The following is a 22,524-nucleotide window of genomic DNA, read 5'->3' as shown; positions in this document are numbered from 1 at the left end:
TCCTGATGAAAGACTACCCACCATTTTCACTTCTTAGTGTCTGACAAGATCTCAAGAGGACTGAGACAAAATGGCCTGTTATTCAGATTATGAACCCCTTAAAATCCTTTCAATTTTCACCTCTTGCTGTTTTTATGGATGAAAGACTTGTTGTGGACCAACTATTTAACTGTTCTATGTTTATTGGACCCTTGCTGATGTAACAGGAGTGTTTCTGTTGCAGCATCATCTGCTAAATTAACTTAAGGTAAATTGCAATGGTGACTGATCAGAAAAAAATATTTACTGAATTTATGAATTCTGTTGTTAAAATGGGCTTTTTTACAAAATTACCAAAAAAAAAAAGTTTTTAATGAATGCAAATGCTAAAATTACAGTGCACTAGTTTATTGTCCTTAGATTTCTCTAACTGTCCAGAATTTGTACGCTGAAGTGTTAGATGTTGCTCCAGACCCGGTGCTACCAGTAGGCAAGGCCCACCCATTCACAAACCAGGCCCTCCCATCCAGGAACTAGCCTTTTTATTTTAATATTTGGATATCATTTTAATTTATTTCAAAGCTATTTTAAAGTGGTACCAAGTCTTCATAATCCATTCCTTTTGGTGCTGTTGCAGCGCTGAGAAGTTGTGAATGAAATGTGTCTTTATAGTAAATCTATGTGCACATATAATCATCAACTCTTGCAATAACCTACATGGTACATCATGCTCTGTAAGTTATCGCAATATTTGGGATGAAGTCATTGGCTAGAAATGTCAGCTAGATAACTTTTCCCCTTTAAAGGTAGGGTCGGCGATCTTTGAAAAACGGTTCGAGAAAGTTACAATTTGAAAATACACATTTCAAAAGTCCAAACTCCTTTCTTCAGACCTCCCCCGAAGCCACGCCTCCAAAGCACAGAAACATGCAATGCTTGTTCCTGAGGGTTCATGAGCACTGGGCAGCTTTGATTCACAAACACTGCTCTCGCTCCACTCTCCTTTAGATTTTCTCTCAGAAGTATCCTCCTCCAAATCAGTTTTTCTTTTCCAACTCGATATAGGAACCATTTTCAACCATGATGCCCCTTACATTTAAGTGTGCACCATATGTTGATGTAGTAAGCTGGCCAAGCTCTGACTCTCGCTTCGTTCCTTCTACAAGTCCTCCAAGCCTCTAAGAGAACATGATTCATGCATGAAGAAGGGTACATGAGAGGAGTTGAGGGGGGAGGCCAAATGGCAGTTGATTTTGACAGACATATAATCAACCATTCTTTTAGAGCGGGTCTGTTAAATGACTGGATGGTGTTTTTTTCAGTCCTGTCCGTTCTACGGCTAACAGTTTTTTTTATTTTTTTGTTAGAGCATTTAATTAATTGGCTGCAGTTGGGGTGTGAAGGGGATTTTAAGCCATATCGTAAAAAAGCTCCTTAAAACATCTCCTTCCCCACCTTTAAGTCCTACTGCGTTGTGGGTGTCATTAATTGTCATTTATCATTTTGGTACTTAAAGGGTTAATGAAGTAGTAGGCTAGTAGACTGATAACCTTTAACAACAGACATGTTCCTTTCGTCATATAACATGACGAAAGGATCATGTCTGTCAGGTGTCACGATGCAAGATTCAGCCACTTCCAGCAGCTTGGGTGATTCCACCAATGTGGCGAGACCTAGCAAGACAGCAACCATGGCAACCACAGGCGTGTCCCTCCTCATCCTCTTCCTCCTCATCTGCAGCTGGACTAAACTCTGTGTGAATCTCACTGTGATTATTTATTATTTCTGCTCTCGTTTCCCTCCTTCGCTTGTGACACTTCACCAGAAACTGTGGCAGCTTTTTGTATTTTGCTACAGCCGCTAATGGCAGAAGCAAAGTTCCTGAGCTATACTTGGTATTTGTGTTACTCTCTAAGCCTATTTTTATACTCTTCTTTATTGAATATTTTTGTACACTAATATATATATATATATATATATATATATATATATATATATATATATATATATATATATATATATATATATAATTATTTTCCCTATTTTTGCGCCATGGGCCTTTTCGATCTCTATGCATGTACTCACATACTGCAGAAATTGACTATAAAAGCTTGAATCTTGAATGTCAACCTGCCAGAAATAGTGAATGAAAAGCATAATCTCCCTCTAGTGCATGTATGCTGAGACAGGTGCCCATGCCAAACTAATAATGCAGTTTAGCCAGGGAAGTAAAAACAATATTACTACAACAGAAGCAGAACAACCAAGCCTATGCAGTTTGTTTACTGCACTGCCCCCCTCCCTGTCATCCGAGCGGCTATCTCAGCAGACATGCAGGCAACACAAGCAGGATTTATAGATAAGTTGACATTTTATTATAGGTAATGAAAATTACTTCTGTTGCAGCAGGGACACACACAGATGTCTGTAAACCCACATAATGAAAAACTTTTATTCCCTTTTCTGTACAAGAGGAGCTGTAAAATAATTAGCATTAAACACTGACACAACAGCACACGTGACACATAAATGTTCTGGGGCTTTGATGTTGTTCTGCCTATCAGCAGTTATAAAAAGTTCCAGTTATAAATAAACAACACATTCACAAATGCATACATTACCATAAAAATGTGCATATCTCTAATATACAGTATGTACTTCAATTCAATATGACAGGACACACAAACACACACACGACTACATGAAGCATCCTCCAAGCATGAGGATAATAACCAAAATAATAAATAATTAAAATTTTCAACGTGTGATTAAGAACCAAGAATACATGCCGCAAATTAATCAGGTCAGTGATGCTCAGTCAAGTTTTGACACGTTCAAATCACACTGTCATGCATCTGGTTTAATTAGCACATTTTCAGAGCTGTGGCTTCTATAAGCTGGGGGAGGTCCCCCCTTAGGGGTCGCGGAGCCGCTGCAGATGAGGTGTGACTGACCGGGGGGAAATTTATGGAGTGAATTGGATTATGTAGAGGAAAAACAAACATCCAAGAATTTGCTGATGTTATTGTGCTGAACTCCTTTCCTCCTATTGGAACTCAGCGGATTCCAGTAAGTTGCTTGTGTTGCTAAAAAACACTGTAGTGGAGGATTTTTTCTCTCCCTTAATTCCTACCCACAATGCACGATGCATACACAGCTCAGCTGCTCTGAGATATTAAAGATTCAAAAAGCTTCAAGTGTGATTTATTGGCTTGAAAATGGATGTAACCTGACTTAAAGACATCAGGTGCCCCTCTGTGGCGTTCTTATCGTGCCACAGTCCTGAGCGTGCACAGGAATATTCCGAGCACAGAACAGCATCTTTTGGAAACATAGTTTTGTTTTGGGCAAAAATATTATCATGCAATTAATATTTAATGTGAGAGGGAAAAAAAAGCTGCAGACCACATTCTTTCCCATGTCTGCACATGCACAGTGGTATAATGTTTCCCTCAGTTTTCAGCTGCCTTACGGATTCATGTTTTTAAATGTGACCAAGATAGTCTATGACAGAAAGAGTGAACACTTCACTATAAACCCCCTTCATCTCCATGGAAACTAGCAAGACCTTCATGATTAATTTCAAACAAAGGCAGAGTAATACGAGGACATCGAGACATCGAGAGGAGCCAGATGAGGTGGCTCGGGCATCTGGTCAGGTAGCCTCCTGGACGCCTCCCTGGTGAGGTGTTCCGGGCACTTCCCACCGGAAAAAGGCCCCAGAGAAGACCCAGGACATGCTGGGCGGACTACATGTCGCGACTGGCCTGGGAACGCCTCGGAATCCCCCTGGATTAGCTGGTGAATGTGGCTGGGGAGAAGGCAGTCTGTGTTTCTCTACTTAGGCAGCTGCCCCCTCGACCTGACTCCGGATAAGCGGCAGAAGATGGATGGAAGGATGGATGGATGGATGGATGGATGGATGGATGGACTGGTGACCTGTCCAGGCTGTACCTGCTGGGTTAGGCTCCAGCTTCCCGCGACCCTTAGTGGACGAAGTAGTATAGATAAAGAATCGATGGATGAATGGTACAACAAAATAAATGTTTCACATTAATAAAAATATTATTAAATATGTATGAAACAAATAAATAAATAAATAAATAGTTAATCATTAAAAATGTGCATTTTATTAAATTTATATTGTATTTATTTTATGGAATAGTTATTAATTTCACTATTTATTTAATCAGGAATAAAACGTCTCTCCATACTTTTAAGCCCTGATCAGATGCACAAAAAAAAAAAAAAAAAAAAAACAAATAAAATAAAACCATGCAAATATTTTGAACAGGATGTTTCTTGTGACTTTTTTTCCCCAGCTCATTACTCAGAAACATGCACTTACCCCTAAATGTTGTTAGAAAGTGAGTTGTGTTAGTTTTGCAGATGCAAACTAACACAACCTTATAAAAAGCAGATTAATTTCCTCCTCAATTTTAAATTGAAATCCTGAAAAAAAATCACTGCAATTAGGTAATGACAGAAGGGGAACTATAAAAGACTTTCTGCCATGGTGTACGCCCTTTTTCAATCATTATATATCAACATGCATAAGACAGTAACTCCATTATGATGAGATGATGTCTGCTCAGATCACCAGGGCATGTGATGTCCTTGGAGGTATTGGATGAATTTCAATCTAAAGTAATGGTACAGAAAGTAAAAAAAAAAAAAAACTTTATTATGCTCTTATCTTTCCTTATAACTATGTTTCTTTGTATGTGTCAGTTTGCACCTGGTGGATTGACACTGAGTTACTTTTGTCTGAAAAGTGCAGTGTAAACAAAGTTTGATTTGATTTTGATTGAACAGTTTAACAGCAATAATACAAGTCATTGAAAAAATCCAGCTGGTCCTCAAGTCTTCTAATTAGGTGAATTCGTCCTTAGATGAACAATATGACGCACTATACTCACTTAAAGAAAAAAAACCTAAGGGTTATAAAATCTATGGATTTTATAAAAGATATGGAAATATGGTAGCTTGCATGGACACAGCAGAGAGTGTTTTGCCAATCCCAGACGTTCATTCTGCAAATCTTACAGCCGAGAAACTTTGCTGAACATCAGGGTGATGAATGTTACTAAAACTGTGGTGATGTGATTTGGACATACTACGCCACCACGGAATCTATCAAAGTCTGTGAGGGCAGCTGCCCAAGAGAGGAGGAAGCACAGGCAGTGCAACAGTAAACAAAGGAGGGGGAAATGAGCCGGGATTTATTCTAGACTAAAGGCCAACCCCTCGAGACCGACAGTACCATCGCTCCTACTCGCAGACGTATACTCCCCCAACAACAAGCTAGACAAGCTACGTTTGCTGAAAGAAACACGCAGAGAGTGGAAGGACTGCTGTGTATTTGAATTCATGGAAACATGGCTACGCAACCACATCCCATCCGAGCCATACAGCTGGAGGGAATGAGATTGTTCTTGGCAGACCAAGAGGCGGCTAGCTCCAGAGCTGAGGCAGGGGCTGTGTATGTATGTCAACAAAGACTGGTGTGCTAATGCCACATTAGCTGCCCACATTAGCAGCGGAGTTCCTGACTGTGAAATGTTGGCCATTCTACCTGCCAAGGGAATTCACCAACGGCCTTGTAGTGGCAGTTTACATAGCTCTGAGCACTAATGCTAAAGCTAAGGCTAAAGAGGTACTTGGAGAGCTGTACAGCACCATCAGCAAACTCTTAAATAAACACCCAGACAGCTTTGTAACGGTTGCAGGGGATTCTAACAACACTAAGACTGCGCTCCCCCAGTTCAAGCAATTCTTGAACTTTAAAATCAGAGGAGAGAACATACTGAAACATCCCTACAAAGTATACAAAGCAACCCCCTGCCCCACCTCAGCCACTCTAATCATCTTTCTGTTGTGCTGATGCCTGCTTATAAACCCCTATTGAAGCGCAGCAGACCGGTGGAAAAAAGCAAGTCAGAATCTGGCCAGAGAGTGCATCCTTGGCTCTGCAGGACTTTTTCAGGAACACTGACTGGGAGGTTTTCAAGTCAGCAGCCTCCCAGGGTGATCAGACTGGCATTGAGGAGTATGCTGAGACAGTTACTGGCTACATTCCAAAGGGAGCAGAGGATGCCACTATAATGAAGGCCTTCACTGCAAGTGGCAACCAAAAACTCTGGATGACCAAGGAGGTGCATTCATTGCTGAAGGTCCAAGATACACCCTTTAGGGCGAGAGACAGGGCTACCCTTTGCTCATCCAGGTCTGCCCTCTCAGAAGGGATCAAGGCAGCAAAACACGCCCACCCAGAGAAAATCCAGAGACACCTCTGTGACGCAGGAAACATCAGACGGATGTGGCAGGGAGTCCAAGCGCTGATGGACTACAAGACCAGGCAGAGGGTTGACAATGATGTTATGTTAATGTAATGTATGTTAATTTAATTAACTCAATTTAACTTAGGCTTTATCAAAGAACAGGAATGCATTATTTATGATGAGAATCTTACTTTTGAAAGCATAAAACCAAGCATGGTTTTTAGCAAGGGTTCCGTGGCTTTTTATGCATGAAGGGGGCCTCAGAAAAATAGGTTGGGGATGACTGCGCTACACCATCATTGTGATTTTGAGAGTATTTATGTTAAAGTATCAATGTGGCCAACTCCTGCTTGCTCCTCCAAACGGGAGAGTGTTGAAAAAGAGTGTAACATTAAGCGGATTCAAGTTTGAATTGAAAAGTTGTATTATCATTGTATGTGGCATTGCAGATACTACATCATTTGTGGTTTGAAAACATTTATTCATTCATTCATTTTCTTTACCGCTTAATCCAGTTAAGGGCCACAGGGAAGCTGGAGCCTATCCCAGCAATTGACAGGCGAGACACGGGGTACACCCTGGACAGATCGCCAGTCCTAGCAAGCTTTGAAAACACAAATATGATAAATACGTTCACTACAACACACCATGCAACAAACAGCACACATGACCAGAATTTATGAGGAGCAAAAGGTTTGTTCAGTGTTTCTAGGGCAGTGTTTCTCAATCCTGGTCCTCAGGACCCGCTAACCCAGCATGTTTTAGATGATTTTTTTGCACAAACACACCTGACTAAGATAAATGGCTCATCAAAGAACTTGACGAGCAGTTCAATTAAATCAGGTGTGTTGGGGCAGGAAATATCGATTGAGAAATAGATTGAGAATCACTGTCTTATGGGTTAGCTTACAGCAGGGCTACTAAATTCAACTCTGAGGGCTGTAGTCCTGCAGGTTTTCAAAGTGTCCTTGCTCCAACACACCTGACTCAAATTAAATGGATCCATCAGCCTATGAAGTTCTACACAAGGACTCGTTAATTTGAGTCAGATGTATTAAAGCGGGGCTATACTGAAAACCTGCAGGACTGCAGTCCTTGTAGGACTGAACTGAGAAGCCCTGGTCTAGGGGTCCTCGCGTTCATTGACCTGTTTTGCCTATCAGAGGGAAACAGGTCAAACAGATGACAAGAGAGTGTACCACACTGACATATAGTATGTTTGTACACTTTCTACTGTGGGGCAAAAGAAGTTCATAAGTATCTGCTTCTGTATTTGGTCTTCCTCAGGAGTCTCATGAGATGAAGTCGCTGCTGGATCCTTTTTTTGACTGGCTTGGTGTTTATAGACCAGGTGAGATCCACTGAGATGTGACCTATAAATATGAAAAAATGACAAAAACAGTGGTGTCTTTTTATCAATGCATAGATGGAGATGGGTGTAGGTTTAGCAGTTACTTAATGAAGATAGTTTTGGATAGAGTAAGACCTAAGTTCCTGATAGGACTTCTGAGAATTAATCCTATGACATGATTTCAGTACCTTTCCTTTCCCAGATTCACTGTCTTGAGTTCCACTCTAACCTGGTTTTGTTATAGAGTCGGTGAGGAGGTGCCATAGGCCGGAGAGGGTAAAGGTGGCTCCACTGGTCCAGTGCTTCTGGATTGGGGAAACCCAAGTGGGTTTTTTAACAGACATCACAAAATGTGACATAGGAGATTCCCGTGTTTGTGTGCCCTTCTAAGTCTAATATAGCACAAGTTTAATGGGGATTTTATTCAGTTTTAGTTGCTTTCTATTGTCTATTATTGAATTAATTAAATCAAATGTATAAGCCTGCTGTTGGCCCCAGCTGTTACTTGTCTGATGGTGAAGTCACGAATGAATATAAATGATGTCTCTTCTGAAATATGAACAGGGAAATGTGCAGAATGTCATTCATTATACGTAAATGAGGCCTGCCGGTTTAATTCTGTTCTCAAAACGAGGCCTGATGGAACTGACTCTGCACTAATGACCTGCTCTCTGTCCATTAGCTGCTTTATTACACAGCTGTTTACAAAGAGATTCATCACTTATTTCAAGTTTAAGTTTGTGCCAAAAACATCTACATCAACATGGGAGCAATATGGTTTTAATAAAAAGTGTTGAGTCCATTTAGAAGAACAGAGTTGACATAGTTTGGACTGACCAGTAGAACTGAGCAGCTGGTAAGCAACCATTCACCAATATTGGAAGTAAATTTTGTTTTTTTATACCCAATAATGCACATGCCAGGTAATCGGTCAGTTGGGAACTAATTTAATGCTTACAGAAATAATACATTATTACTGTGATAAACCAACACATGAGAGGGAATGTTTCCCAATACAAGACTCTGAATTTCACAGCTACACAAAGACTCCATATTTCAGAACGGCAGATGTTAAACCCAGGCTGAGAGGCTGCTCTTCTCACTCTCACCAACAGACAAAAAATAAGCATGAGCATTTTAGGTCAGGTTGAATTAAAGCTATTTTGATAAGAAAATAGACCTGCTTTCATATGCATAAAAAAATCTGTCAGCGTGTTGCTACCTCCATCAGATCACACTTAAACAATAAATGCTCTAAATAAAGGCAGGTGTATTCTAGACTGTATCTGGGACTGAAAACATGACTCTTTTTTTGAGATTTCGCATGTCCAAATGTTGACATGTTCACCCCCTGTTATGTGGACCATATGTTGGCTTCATCAGGTCACGATCTTTAACTCTCAATAAGGCGATTTGCAGCCAAATGTGAAGCGGTTGGGAAGAGAATGAGACCATGGTCCTTTCAGCTAGAAAGAGGTGGAAAACCTTCTCCAGGTCCAGGATTAGATGCTTGAACTCCTCCCAAGTGGAGGAGTTCAAGTATCTCAAGGTTTACAAGTGAGGGAAGAATGGAGTGGGTGATCGATGGATCGGTGTAAAGTTGGCAATGATGCAGACTCTACATCACTCTGTTGTGGTGAAGAAGGAGCTGAGCTGAAGGACAAAGCTCTTGATTTGCATTCCTACCATCACCTTTGGTGAGCAGCTGTGAGGAGTGATAGAAAGAAAAAGACTGCAATACAAGCAGCCAGAATGAATGAGTTCTACCTTTGAAAAAGGGTCAAAAGCTCAATCATATGAGTAGAGTTGCTTCTCCTCCACATCGAAAGGAGCCAGATGCCTCTTGGACACCTCCCTGCAAGGTTTTCTAGGGACTTCCCACAAGGAGGGGGGGCCTAAGGAAGAACCAGGACACATTGGAGGAACTATGTGTGTGGAACACTGTGTTTTTGTCCGTCCTGCACAGCATGTCTGATCTCTTTTTGTACTTTAACACACCTGGCTGAAATTAAGGACTCATTAACAGGCAAAGAACTGTATGAAGAGGTCCATTTATCTGAATCAGGTGTATATAGTTGGTGAGAAAGTGAGTAAATGAGTGGACAATACAAACAGCATAGATTAAAAGCTGCAAGGCAGGGATGCAGAGAACCAAGTGGGGCACACATACTCTCTTCAAAATATAAGCCTTCAACCCTCTTCCCAAATAATCAGACTGTCCAGATGTGTGATGTTGGTACAGGTGGATACAAGGCTCATCAGGAGGTGCAGATTTTTATGCCTCTTTAGGGATTCATTACTAGTCAGAAAATGTGCAAACTATTTAAGCCTCAGAACAAGGGAACAAGGTTGCTGCTTATCAGAGCTTTGAAGAAATATTGCTGATGTTATTTTTTTCATATTCTAAGAGGGAAATAAGTGGTCATGACATGGTGGAAAGGATGGAGGAAGAGTAAGAAAGTGCCGGATGAGGGAGGAGTGGAGGTTTGAATTAGCAACACTAACTCAAAGTGCTGTTTGATGTTCAGATGTGCTGATAAATTATTGAAGTGGGGCCAGTTAAAGAAAGCCGGTTCTCATTTGATTACAAATCTCATTAGGGCTTCACAAAATATGCTTTAATATCAAAATCCATTAATGTAAAGGATATGTATAGATATTTAACACCATCATTGTCCACAGCACATGGCTGCGATGTCCTGCTGCAGATTCAATCTTTCACTTAACTGTATGAAGGCATTATATATATATATATATATATATATATATATATATATATATATATATATATATATATATATATATATATATATATATATATACATATATATATAAATTATCCAAAATGCAATTCAGACTTTTTTCCTCTACCAAGCTGTGCTCAGCTTGTGGTGCTTTGATGAAGCTACTGATGCGAGTACACAGAGGGGTTATTGGGATCTTTAAACATTTGCTACATTTACATGAAGGACTTTTGATCTGATCAAATAAAAATGTGTTGTGTAAACATGTCAGCTGATCCGATCGGCCTTGATTGGATCAGCTGACATTGATCGAGAAGGCTGGTTCAAACCTTTTCACGATGAGCTAAGCAGGAAAAAATAACCATTCATACACTATCATTGTTCCTGTGGTGGATGTTGTTTCTGCGCATGTTTTAACCACATTTGGGTTATGTGATGTAATGACTTTCAGGGAAGACTTGAAACAGAAAGGGACTGTGGTGGATACATAGTTTTTGTTAGAAACTGAAAGAGTGAAGGATCTTTGAGTATTTTGAGAGTCAAAATGTTAAATATAAAAAAAAAAGAAAACACTTTTTTTTGGAACTAGTAGCACTGCTGTCAGGCTGAACCAGAAGGAAGGCGGACTCAAGTGCAGGTAAGTTGTAGAGGCTTTAATAAGGCTTCTCCAAAGAAGCTTCTTCCTCTTTCTCTGACCCCCTTTTCAAAAAAAAAAATAATTATGATTTCTTATGATTTAGCAGTGAAGACAGTGTTTAATCACTGCAATGGCTAATCATGGTTATATTCTAAATTCTAACATTTCTAAAACGTTCATGCCATTTTTAAATCGGGAAAATATGTCTAAGTTTTATTGGTTATATGTTTTAATCTTTAATGTAAGACATAAAAAATAGTATACCTACAAAATACACTCTTCCTGCTTTTTGAAACATTTTTTAATAATTAATCATGGATTTATCTTTGTGTCGAAAGCTGTTTAGACCTTTCAAAGTGATCTGTAGTTTAAAATTTAATATAGACACCAACTATGTAGGACATTTTAGCACGGGTCAAAACTGACCTGGACCATAGTATGAAGGCACAACATATAAACAGTATGTAAGGGCTGAACTACAAGCAATGCCAGCTGTTTTTACACAGGCAAACCTTCTTATAGGAAAATGTGAAAGAATAAATAACATCTGTGTCCCCATAGTCCACCTATATATGTGAGAGGAGATAAAGGACAAGCCTACTAAAAGATTCAGACAAACTGGGAATCTGAAGCACAATGAAGACAGAAAGACTTCAAATATTAAAAAGTGTGCAGAGAGCCTTGAGTTCTATAAATGCAGCTTGACAATACAGGGACATTCAGTGGGTTCAATAGGGATGAAGCTATGCACAGTAACATCACAGCTACCCTTACTGTTTATAGCATCCCCCTCCACTTTCAGATCTGGCTAACCACTGCAGGTTTTAAAGAAGCACACAGGAGTGAGCGTTCAGCTTGACGGCACTCATATGACACTTGAAAAAGTACAGCAGCAGTAATAACACTCCAGCTGAGATACATTTTGTTGCACCAGGTCAGTTTCTCTCAAAAATAAATACTCAACATTTCAAAGGTGCAGCTCCTTTTTTCTCCTGTCAGACCCGTTTTAATCACACCTCACTTCCTGTCATGGTCTGATATGTTGTTTATCCTACATGTTGCTCTGTGTTTATCTTATCTTTACTCTGTTATTTCATCTTTGGCCTTGTGACTTTCTACTCTTAAATGATCGCTGCGTGTCAATCCTTTAGCCACTTAGCCAACATGCAAACAATTTCTATCTGCTAAGTTAGGCTCAAATAGATGATCCGAGTGATGCTAAATCAGAAGCCATTTGGGAGAGAAAACCTCTGAATGTTATTTGATTTTTATTTAACCTTTGTTTTACAAGGTAGACACTTGAGCTCTATTAATGTCATTATGAGCCAATATGTCAGCAGTAAGACAAACAAGAGGGAGGTGATACGGGACAGTACACTACACAAAACCTAACAATAATGATAATAAAACATGCATTAAAATATTTAAACAGTATTACAGCAAAGAACATCCACCGGGTCAAAGCAAATCACGCAGAAAAGCATCTGCACGATCCATCATCAACATGTCTGTGACAAAGTTAAACTGAGGAAGTCTAACAGGGCCTGAAGCGTAATTATTCTTATTTATATTTAATTCCATTCCAAGTTAAGGGAGCAGAGAACGGGAATGACTTCTTCCTAAACTGAGGCAGAGAGACGGAGCTGAGGTGAGTTGTGTTTGTACACAACATAAAAGCTAAACTTTGAAGGTAGTAGCTTTATAGATAAGCAAATACCAGTGTCATCTTCAATCTTTATTCATTTTTTAATTCTAGAAAATGAAAAGCTATCCACAAAGGATAAACCCTTTCAATATGAAGCCAAAGGACAGCTTGTTCAGTTTAGCCATTGTCTTCCTGTGAGGACTTGCGGGTTTGGGTTCATAGATTTTCATTCTGGAAGAAGCTGTCCTGTTTGAGTTAATGTCAGCATCACATCTCAGGTCTGCACAGTCAGTGATAAGATGATGAATGGAGTGCCCTGAATTACATGAGTTACTGCTGCAGTTGAGATAAGTGAGGCAGAAAAATTTTATGCAATGCTCTGGCAGCTTTGAGGTCCAGGTTGAAATGTGATGAGCGATTCCCAAGGCATTTACTACCAGCAGGGGTGTAATGACTCTCAGTTCTGTTGAAGAATTAAATGGCTCACTGTATTTTATGGAACTGATAAAACGCCCAACACCACTTAACCCTCCTTCCTCATCCTCCTCTTCTGTTTCTGTTTCACTTAATTTGGTTAGTCAAACCTGATCCCTGTGTGATGATCGCAAGTCAAGCCTAAAACTTTTTAGAACATACATGTGTTACTACGAGCTCGCAGAAAAACTTTTGTTGTCCGTTTTATCCTCATATTTCTGGGGTCTGACAGTAATAATAGCCACTAGCAGTTAATAACAGCACTTTTACTGTAACCGTGGGTATCAGAACTCCAAGGTACTGACACTTACTCACATGCTGTGATCCCAGCTGGCTGCACAGTGAAGCAAAATGTGGAATAATGTCTCCACACAGTGTAATATACTGCTATGTTGGCTTTGCTTTCAAGGTCTGTGGCTTGTGTTGCTATCTTTGTGTGTTTGTGTATTTTCCAGACATGAATTGATGTCTACCATTCCTTTTCTTTTATTATTAACAAAAATCATCAACAAAAGCAATGTGTTTTATTGCATCTTTCTTCTCTGTTCCTTCAGGCTGAAAAGTTTAAATCGCTTTTTAAGGCATACCATTTTTTTCTTTACACATCCTATACTAGTTATTTGTTTCCTCTCTGCTTCTTTATGCTTGAAAATATTCCTTCAATATACTCTTAATTTTTCAGATAAGTAGCGGCAGAATTTTAGGGCGCATTCACACAACAGCAGGGGGCTCCACGGGTCTCGGTTTGATTGGGTGAAAATTTCTGGAAAATTTTGCACCTGCCTTTGGATTGGATTGCTGTCACACTGCACTTTACTGAGGCGGTCCAAACCTCCTGGACAACGCCATTCAGATACAACAGCTGCTTGCTAAGGGCGATATTTTCTGAAGTGACTCCTTCCCTAGCATCAGCTTTCATATTGATCCAAATTCATCCTCCTCCCTGCAGTTCCTCCTATCACCTTCTCTTTCTTCACCTCCCACAGTTGTTTCCAAGATCCACTCATGAGTTCCTGTCTTCCCTTATATTTCTATCCACCCTGCATCTCTAGAAATGAAATATCTGCTGGCTCAAGTCTCTGCAGTTGGAGGCATCTGACACTGCGAGGTTCAGCTAATTATCGTCCCACAGTGGCGTCTCTGTTTTGTCGTGACTAACGAGGGCGGAGAAAGAGAAAGAAATGCCAACAAGACAAATGGTAAAGAATTTTGAAAGGTGTTTGTTTATGTGAAGAAATGCCAGCTGCTCATCCCTGTTTGCTAAAATGTGGAAACCTTATTTTGGTGCATGCACCATATATGACTACATTTTCTGTAGTTTGCAATGACTTTTAACCTTGATGTGTTTTCCTGTGTGGGCAGAATTTTTTTGATACAATCCTGATGAGGACATTTCCAGCCTGAAAGAAGGTTTTTACAAACTATTCTTATTCTTACCTAACCTTGCTACTGAAGCAGCTAGAATAGAATAGAATAGAATAGAATAGAATAGAATAGAATAGAACTTTGTCATTGCAACAAGCACAGCGAAGTTAAAAACCCTCCAGTAAGTGCAAAACAGAATAAAATATAATAAATAGAATAACTGCAACAATCATAATAAATAAGACAAAATACAACATATAGTATCATTTTAAATAAGTCACAGGTGTTATGTGCAAAATAGAGACACATGAGGTGAAATTGTCAACTACTCAACCATTTGTTCAGGGTTCTTACTGCTGTCGAGTAAAAACCATCCCTGAACCGGTTTGTCCTTGCCGTGATTGATCTGTACTGCCTGCCTGACAGTAACAGATCAACCATGTGGGGACCAGGGTGAGAGGAGTCCTGGAAAATTTAGCCAGCCTTCCAGAGGCAGCGAGAATGCTGCAGTTCTTCTAATGTGAGGAGAGGGCAGCCCAGGATCTGCTGGCCGTGTTTATGACCCTTTGCAGTGACGTCCTCTGAGCCACCGTGCAGCTGGTGTTTTACACAAACATGCAGCCAGTGTACAACACACACATGCAGCTGGTGTACAACACACACATGCAGCACACCAAGATGCTTCTGTAGTGCACCTGTAGAAGGATACCTGCAGCCCCTGGGTGATGTTATTCTTCCTGAGCATCCTCAGGAAGTACAGTCTCTGCTGGGCCTTCTTCAGTAGCTCAGAGATGTTCATAGTCCAGGTCAGGTCCTCCTCGATACGGACTGCCAAAAAGTCTCCACACAGTCGCCGCTGATGAACAGTGGTGCAATGTCTGTTTTTTTCCTCCTAAAGTCTGTGATAAGCTCCTGGGTCTTTTATATATTTATGAGCAGGTTGTTCTCCACCCAGTCAGCTGCTCCACCTCAGTGCTGTATGCAGACTCACACCTTCCCAGAGATGAGCCCCACGGCTGTGGTGTCATTGGCGAACTTGACCATGGTGTTACTGGTGTGCAGAGGTACAGTCAAATGTGTAGAGGGTAAAGAGCAGAGGGCTCAGCACGCAGCCCTGAGGGGAGCCGGTGCTGATGCTGATGACCGCAGGTGTATGGTCTCCCACTCTTACCCATCTAACTGTGATCTGACGGAAACTGTTGCTCTACATGCAGATTGAATGTATTGTCCCAGGTCCCCCAGTTTACCCACCAGTTTGTGAGGGAGGATAGTGTTGAACATGGAGCTGTAATCCACAAAGAGCGTCAGTGTGTGTTTCCCAGCTGCTTCTGGTGGGCCAGTGACGCATGTAGCACTGTGGCCACAGCATCCTTCGTTGACCTGTCCGCCCTGTAGGCAGACTGGTAAGGGTCGAGACTTTTGGGGAGTAGTGAGGTGATGTGACCCCATACCAACTTCTCAATACAGCTACTGCAGTATTGTGCCACAGATTTGCAGAATAACTTTTATTTCCTTATTATTTTAGTGGTTTCTGAAGTCTTTTTTTCATTTGTTTTGCTGACCTTTCGGCCTGGTGAGAACCCCAACTCCATCTCAGACGTCTTTATTTACATAATTACCAAACAAACTTGAAGTGAAACTTTGAACTGTAGATGCTGCTAATAGCAAGCCTCAGTCCTTTCCTTCTGTTTCCTTACCTGAAGACTGTCCTGATGTCATTCAGCTGTCTTTCTCTCTGAGAATCTGTTTGAAGCCGAAATGCCAATGTTCAAACCAGTCAGCTTCTTCAACTTATAACTATGACCACTGAACAATATCAACTTCTATTTGTACAGTATTTATACACAAAAGGAACCTTGATTCTGCACACCAATTAAACAGCTTAACAACAGATACACACACTGGAGGTCAGATCCAGCCATGTAAGCAGTGTGCACATTCAACCCTGTGACAACTGGTTGAGGCAGATGGTCGCCCTTCCTGACTGGTTCTGCTAAAGGTTTTTCATTCCTTTTTTTGGATTACATAGAACATGTTTCTAAAACAGTTATTATAATTTTTTTCCCAGTTCCATGTTACGTGGATCCCTTCTTTGATGGCACATTAACTCTCTCACCCATTGAACTTGGAAGTCTGTATAGTTTCTGCCTGGATCTCATTGAAGATACCAGAATTTCCTTCCAAAGTTCCTGATTGGAGGTCTTAGGAAGCTTGGGACCCCCAATGAAGGGTCCCAAAATAGTAGGACTGGTGTAATATTATGGCACCCAACACAGTTTTTGCCTGTGGGGGAAAAAAATGTGTCCTGACCTGTCTTCAAACCAGACCCGTTGGTGGAACTGGGGCTAAAGATTTAATGGTTCTATATTTCTGTAGCATGGGATGATGCTGGGGAACATACGTCCATGAAAGATGGGGAAGAATAGTCACAGTCCTATAAAATACAGTTTTATAGGGATGACAGATAAACAATCACTTTATGATATATAAGCAATACAGCCTATTTCTAACATACTGTTAGCTTAAATAGTGAAGCAGACTAGAGCTTGATGGATGAATGAATTATGAGTTGAAATTAGTGTTTACGTTGTGTAACGTAAGTAGCTTATGTTTTGAATGAATATATGAATTTATTCGTGAATATGAATAAAGTCAGAAAATAAATCAATACTTTATATTTTTATGACAAATCATGATAAAGCATAATATGACTGTATCATGCCAAAACTAGCATCTTTTATTTGCTAGAAATTAACTGTGAGATGGCTAAATTTAGATCAGATAACTAGTGTGATTGTTGCATTAAAGTTCATAACAACATATAATTAATACAGTTAATTTGTGACAGCGTCAAATTATTTATTAAAATATCTCATATAACACCTTAGTAAATGTATGTTAACCTGAAGGCGTTGACCTCGATACATTAACCTAAGGTGACAACAAGTTCCTCCAGGCCCCAACATTTCTTCACACTGATTGGTCAAATGTTGAAAATGTTGGACAAGAGAGGAGAATAGGCCAAAAACACAACTGTGGGTTGCAACATGATTGGCCAACATCCTCCAGCTTTCCCCAACATTTCCAACATTTATTTCCTAAACTGTTTCTTTGTCAGCTGGCATTCCAGTGTTGTCCTTACTGCAGAAGGAACACATCTTTCTTTTATACCAGCAGGAAAACTGACATCTGTGTCATCTCTCTCAGTCTCTTAGTTGGTATCTTCAGTTGTTTGTTTCTCAGCCTGATGACGGGGCTGGTTTATGTTTGCAAGAAGTTCAGCTGGGATTTCAGATCCTGGGCCTCTGAATGTTATTGGGGGGGGGTTCAGGCTTCCAGATTTCACTGAATTTTCAGCTAATTTTTGTGCCTGAAAACCACTTCAATGATAGGTTCCAAAGGTTTATGTGTCCTGACTTTACCTTGTTTAACTTTCTTTTGATCTCCTTCAAGTTCTCCTTTGAACTTAAGAGGTTTCTCAGCCTTGCTGGGCTGGTCTGTGTTTGTCTGATCCTGGGCCTCCAAATGTTATTTTCTGAAGATTCTCCAGATTTTCAGATACCTTGCAAACATCAGCTGTGATGTCGTCTTTCTTACTCTTGTGATCTTCAGATGTTTTTGTCTGCAGTGCAGGGAATTCCTCACCGTTCAACAACACGCCAGAGTTAGACTCACCTTTCTCCTGGTAAGTTGATGGGCCTTCAGACAACTTTGGTTGGAAAGGAAATCCCTCAATATAGTCATCATAGGTTTGAACATCACTTCATACGTTTGAAACATGGCACCCACATCAAGCCCGGCAAAAATTTCCATAATCTAAGGTCCGGATAGACTTCAATGCAAAAATGGTTCAGCCACCTAGACAAAAATCCCAAAAAGAATTGGGTTCCGAATGTCTACTTTGACATATGAAGATGAAATTTGGGACACATGTGTAACACCCCAAGACAAGCAAAAAAGTTAATCGAACACTTGTTGCTATGGCAATGGGGTGCCCGCCATCTTGTAGTTTATGCCCAATTTATACCCCATTTTTGTCACTTTAAAAGACTGCATAACCAAACATGAGTATGACTCATAAACTTAATCCATCATAGGATACCCACTAGGCATTTTCCTATCCACAAAATGGCATTTTTCACAAAGCATCAGTTCCATTATTTATTTTTACTGTTAAAAATGAAAGATACTGAACATATCTCTGTTGACTGAGACAATCTCATAACATAATATAAAAATAACAAAAAAAGGAAAACATGAAGCTTAATAAATCCATGATTTTAACCAAGAAAATTATTAATTTTCAACCTTATTCCATCGAACCTCAGATTAGTAATAAGTCTGACTCTTTTTGTAATAAAAGAAAGGAGATACTGAATATGTAGGAGTAGCTATCTGGAGAGAAAATGAGTACATGGCTTCAACAGCCAGTGAGAAATTAATGAGAACTAAACGGAGAAAAGAGAAACATGCAGCAGACACTGGACTGATATGAGAATTAGTTCCAAATAATTAATAATTAAGCCATGAATGAAAGATTATTATTGCTCCCTTATCTTTCCCACTGTGTTCATGGTAATGAGGTTGAAAGTGCAGTGTAAGAGGCCACTGATGCCCTTCATCAGATACAAGCCCTCACCGTCGGAAACAGCTGCAGGGCAGAATTATTTCCCTCTGCACTTTACTCATTTATTCTTATATTCAAATTTAATATATGAAGAATATGAACAATTCGCCTCGCATTTCTTTGATGTTTGATGAAAAATAATGCAATAATACAGCAAAAGACAAGACAGAAATTCTGATAACCTCAAAAAAAAAAAAAAAAAAGATCTTGTCTGTAAAAGTAAAAAAGTAAAAGTCTGTACAATAAAAATGTACAATAATGCAACATTCAAGTTTAAGTCTTTATGAATGATTCAGTGTTTGAGTGACATAAATTAGGAGGTGTGGACATTATTTACAGATGATCTGCGGTCAGCCTACAATCCGGGGGGGGGGGGTGACTCCAGGGGGGGGGGTGACTCCAGCAGCTGGAAAGATGGACATGTGGACATGTGACATCATATCCGGCTCCATAACCAGCTTCTATCCAAAAGATTTCCCTGTTGTGATATTCCTTCTTCACTCTCTGAAGCTTAATGAGTATTTCATCTGGCAGTGTTTTTTTTTATTTATTTATTTTAAACACAACATGCAGTACAGCACTTGTGTGAACACTAACAGCCAGTATTTATATGGCCTCTGTTTTTCTTTTTTAACTTTATTGTCACGGCCCCAGGCTTGTCAGCCTGAAACTGTGTATGTAAATAGGACTGTGCCAGGGCTTCCTGGTGATAGGCTGCAGGACTGCTTCCTGGATCTGCTTTCCTCAGCCTTCCTTCGACCAGGATTGGCTGCCAACTGTTCCAGATCTTCTGTGACTGACCAATTAGGATGACTCCTCACCTACAAAAACCCTGGGCTGCCTTCAATCGAGGCAGCTGTGTACGACTGGGACACAGTTCTCCAGTTTGTGTATGATCTCTGGACGGTTGGTTGTTAGTTACCCTGTGTGGGTTTTTGATTACAATTTTTGGTAGAAATTCAGAGCGTATTGGCTCTTTGTTTATGTGAGTTGTCTGTGTTGGATTTGACATCCTCCCTGAGTTGAATGGAAATTGAGTTGAACTGAGTGCATTTGAGTTTCATTTCCTTGACTTATATCCTGCCAGTTCATTGTAGTCTTTATGTCGTGAGTCTTCGTGTCTGCTGGTCTGCTTTTCTACATCGTCAGTATGTGTTTGTGTCCTCGCCTCAACTTGTGACAGAATGAACTGACCACACATGGCTCCAGCAGGGTACCATCCTTATGAGCATTAGGACTAGCGAACTGGTGGGGATGCTGCTGCATGGGGCTGGATCCAAGACCATGCTGACAACCTGTGACAGCTTAATAGTATATGTAAGACAGTTTACACTCACCTGTCACTTCTAAGGTTGGACCTGTTTTTCCTTCAGAATTGCCTACATTATTGGTGTGATAGATTCAACAAGGTGTTGGAAACATTCCTCAGAAATTTCATTCCATATTGACATGGTGGCATCTCACAGTTTCTGCAGATGTGTCAGTTTTAATATTCAGCTTTGCTTCTTTATGTATGTTTGTGCATGCAAAGGCTGCATCTGATTTCACACTCTGTATTTGCTTGTGTGTGTGATTGTGGGCAGCAGAAGAAGGTAATGGTGGGCTAAACACTCCATTAATTATTCAGCGGAAGAAGAAAAACAAGGACATGAGTCAAGGCCAACTCCTCCTTCCTCCAACTTTCTAACATTTTCACTTTGCTTTTTTTTGTTTAAACATAATTTTCTATTCCTCTTCATAAATCATTCCTTTATTCATGGTTCTTTACATTTGTTTCCTTAACCCCTTGCCCTTTATTTCCTTTTGTTTCTCCATATATATATATATATATATATATATTCCTTTCATCTTTTTTTCTTAAAGCTTCTCTTATTTTTTACATCTCCATTTCATTTTCCCACCTTTACTCACATTCTTAATCATTCCTGGTGTTTTCTTGGGGAATTTATTTGTTACCTCCTTTTTTTAACCCACATCTTTTTGTTGAATCTTAAATTAACATTTTTATATTTCTTTTAAACAGTTCATCTTTTCACATAACTTATCATTTTCTTCATCCTTTCCTCATGTTCTCCTCATCAATGTCATCAATTTTTCACTTTAAATTCCTTCGTAATACTTTGCCCACCTCCTTTTCTTCTCCATATTTAAACCTATTCCATTTCTGTTCTTCATTCTCCTGTTATTTCTTTACTCCTCTCCCTGCTCCATTCATTATGCTAGCAAACAATTACAAGTTTCATTATATTTGTCCCCAGTTCCACAGCTGTGAAGCAGCAGAATACCAATGAGCTTCCAGAGGAAGCAGCTGTAATCCAAAGCGGCAGCCTGCAGAGGGGAAAATATTTTCTCCTGGAGTTCCATGAACATTGGATGAGGAATCCTGCAGATCGAAAATAATAAAATGCCACGGCAGCCTTGTCAGATTAATGGCCTAGTGGACTGCTTTTCTTTCGTGAGTCCTTCACCAACAAAAACATGAATTTGAGTCAGTGTAGAAAGATTCCCAGTAGAAAAAGTAAAACATAATTTTTCTGGTGCCCAGTGAATTAGTTTGTTAATAAAGCAGATTTCCCTCAGCCCTGGTCGCAAGTGACTGATATTTCAGTTGCAGGTAGAGCTACATAAATCAAGTGCAAATAAATGTAACAATGTCAGATTTCAGAGGAGAATGGGTAGACTGGGTTGACGCACCTTGAAGCAGCAGCTAGCTACAGCAGCAGAAGACCACACCGGGTGCCTCCTGTCAGCTAAGAACGGGAAGCTGAGGCTGCAATTCACACACACTCACCAACACTGGACAATAGAAGATGGCCTTTAATACCAACGTGGCCTGGTATTGTTGCTGACCATGCCCATCCTTTTATGTCACAAAGGGACTCCACCAGCAGCAAACACCCACACAGCAACAATTTAACTGTTCATTTAAACAAAATACTGTTTGCAGTACAGCCAGCCTCAGCTGTTTGCTCAAGGCTCCTTTTAAACAGACTGACTGCTGATGAGGTGCAGGTTTGCCTCCATTCCCTGAATCACAGCCCAACCTCTCCCCCCTACAGCTGAGCATAGCCAGTCACCTGGGACCTGTACTACGAAGTGTGATCAACATACCCCAGATTTCTCCGTTACCTGGTTTGACTTACCCAGACATTCAGGATCTGGATAAGTTGTACTATGAAGCTGGTCATCAACTCGGTAACTCAACTCAGGGTTTTACAATTAACATTAGTGCGCATTCGCATAAAAGGGGTGGTGTTTGGAGGTTCTGACCAATCGCAAACACGGACAAACCCTGCAGAGCAGTGTATTTTACCTTGGAGGAGCAGACTATTATTCTTCAAAAATATGAAGAATTTAAAAATATAATTCAGGCTAAAAGCAACACTGGTGTTGCAGCAAAAGCCAGGAAGGAATGCTGGCA

At 40.2% G+C, this 22,524-nt stretch overlaps 1 long non-coding RNA gene across 1 annotated transcript; it reads left to right on the top strand.

Moving 5' to 3' along the window:
• The first annotated feature begins 20,204 nt into the window (after positions 1-20,204).
• Positions 20,205-21,529, top strand: LOC121646509. Its single transcript, XR_006011652.1, has 2 exons — positions 20,205-20,420; positions 21,362-21,529. It is a non-coding gene; the product is annotated as an uncharacterized LOC121646509 (long non-coding RNA).
• Positions 21,530-22,524: the final 995 nt, after the last annotated feature.

Source organism: Melanotaenia boesemani, chromosome 9 (genome assembly GCF_017639745.1).
Source record: "Melanotaenia boesemani isolate fMelBoe1 chromosome 9, fMelBoe1.pri, whole genome shotgun sequence".
Taxonomy (NCBI): domain Eukaryota; kingdom Metazoa; phylum Chordata; class Actinopteri; order Atheriniformes; family Melanotaeniidae; genus Melanotaenia; species Melanotaenia boesemani.
Note: the sequence above shows the minus strand (reverse complement) of the source record. Positions and strands in the feature narration are given on the sequence as shown.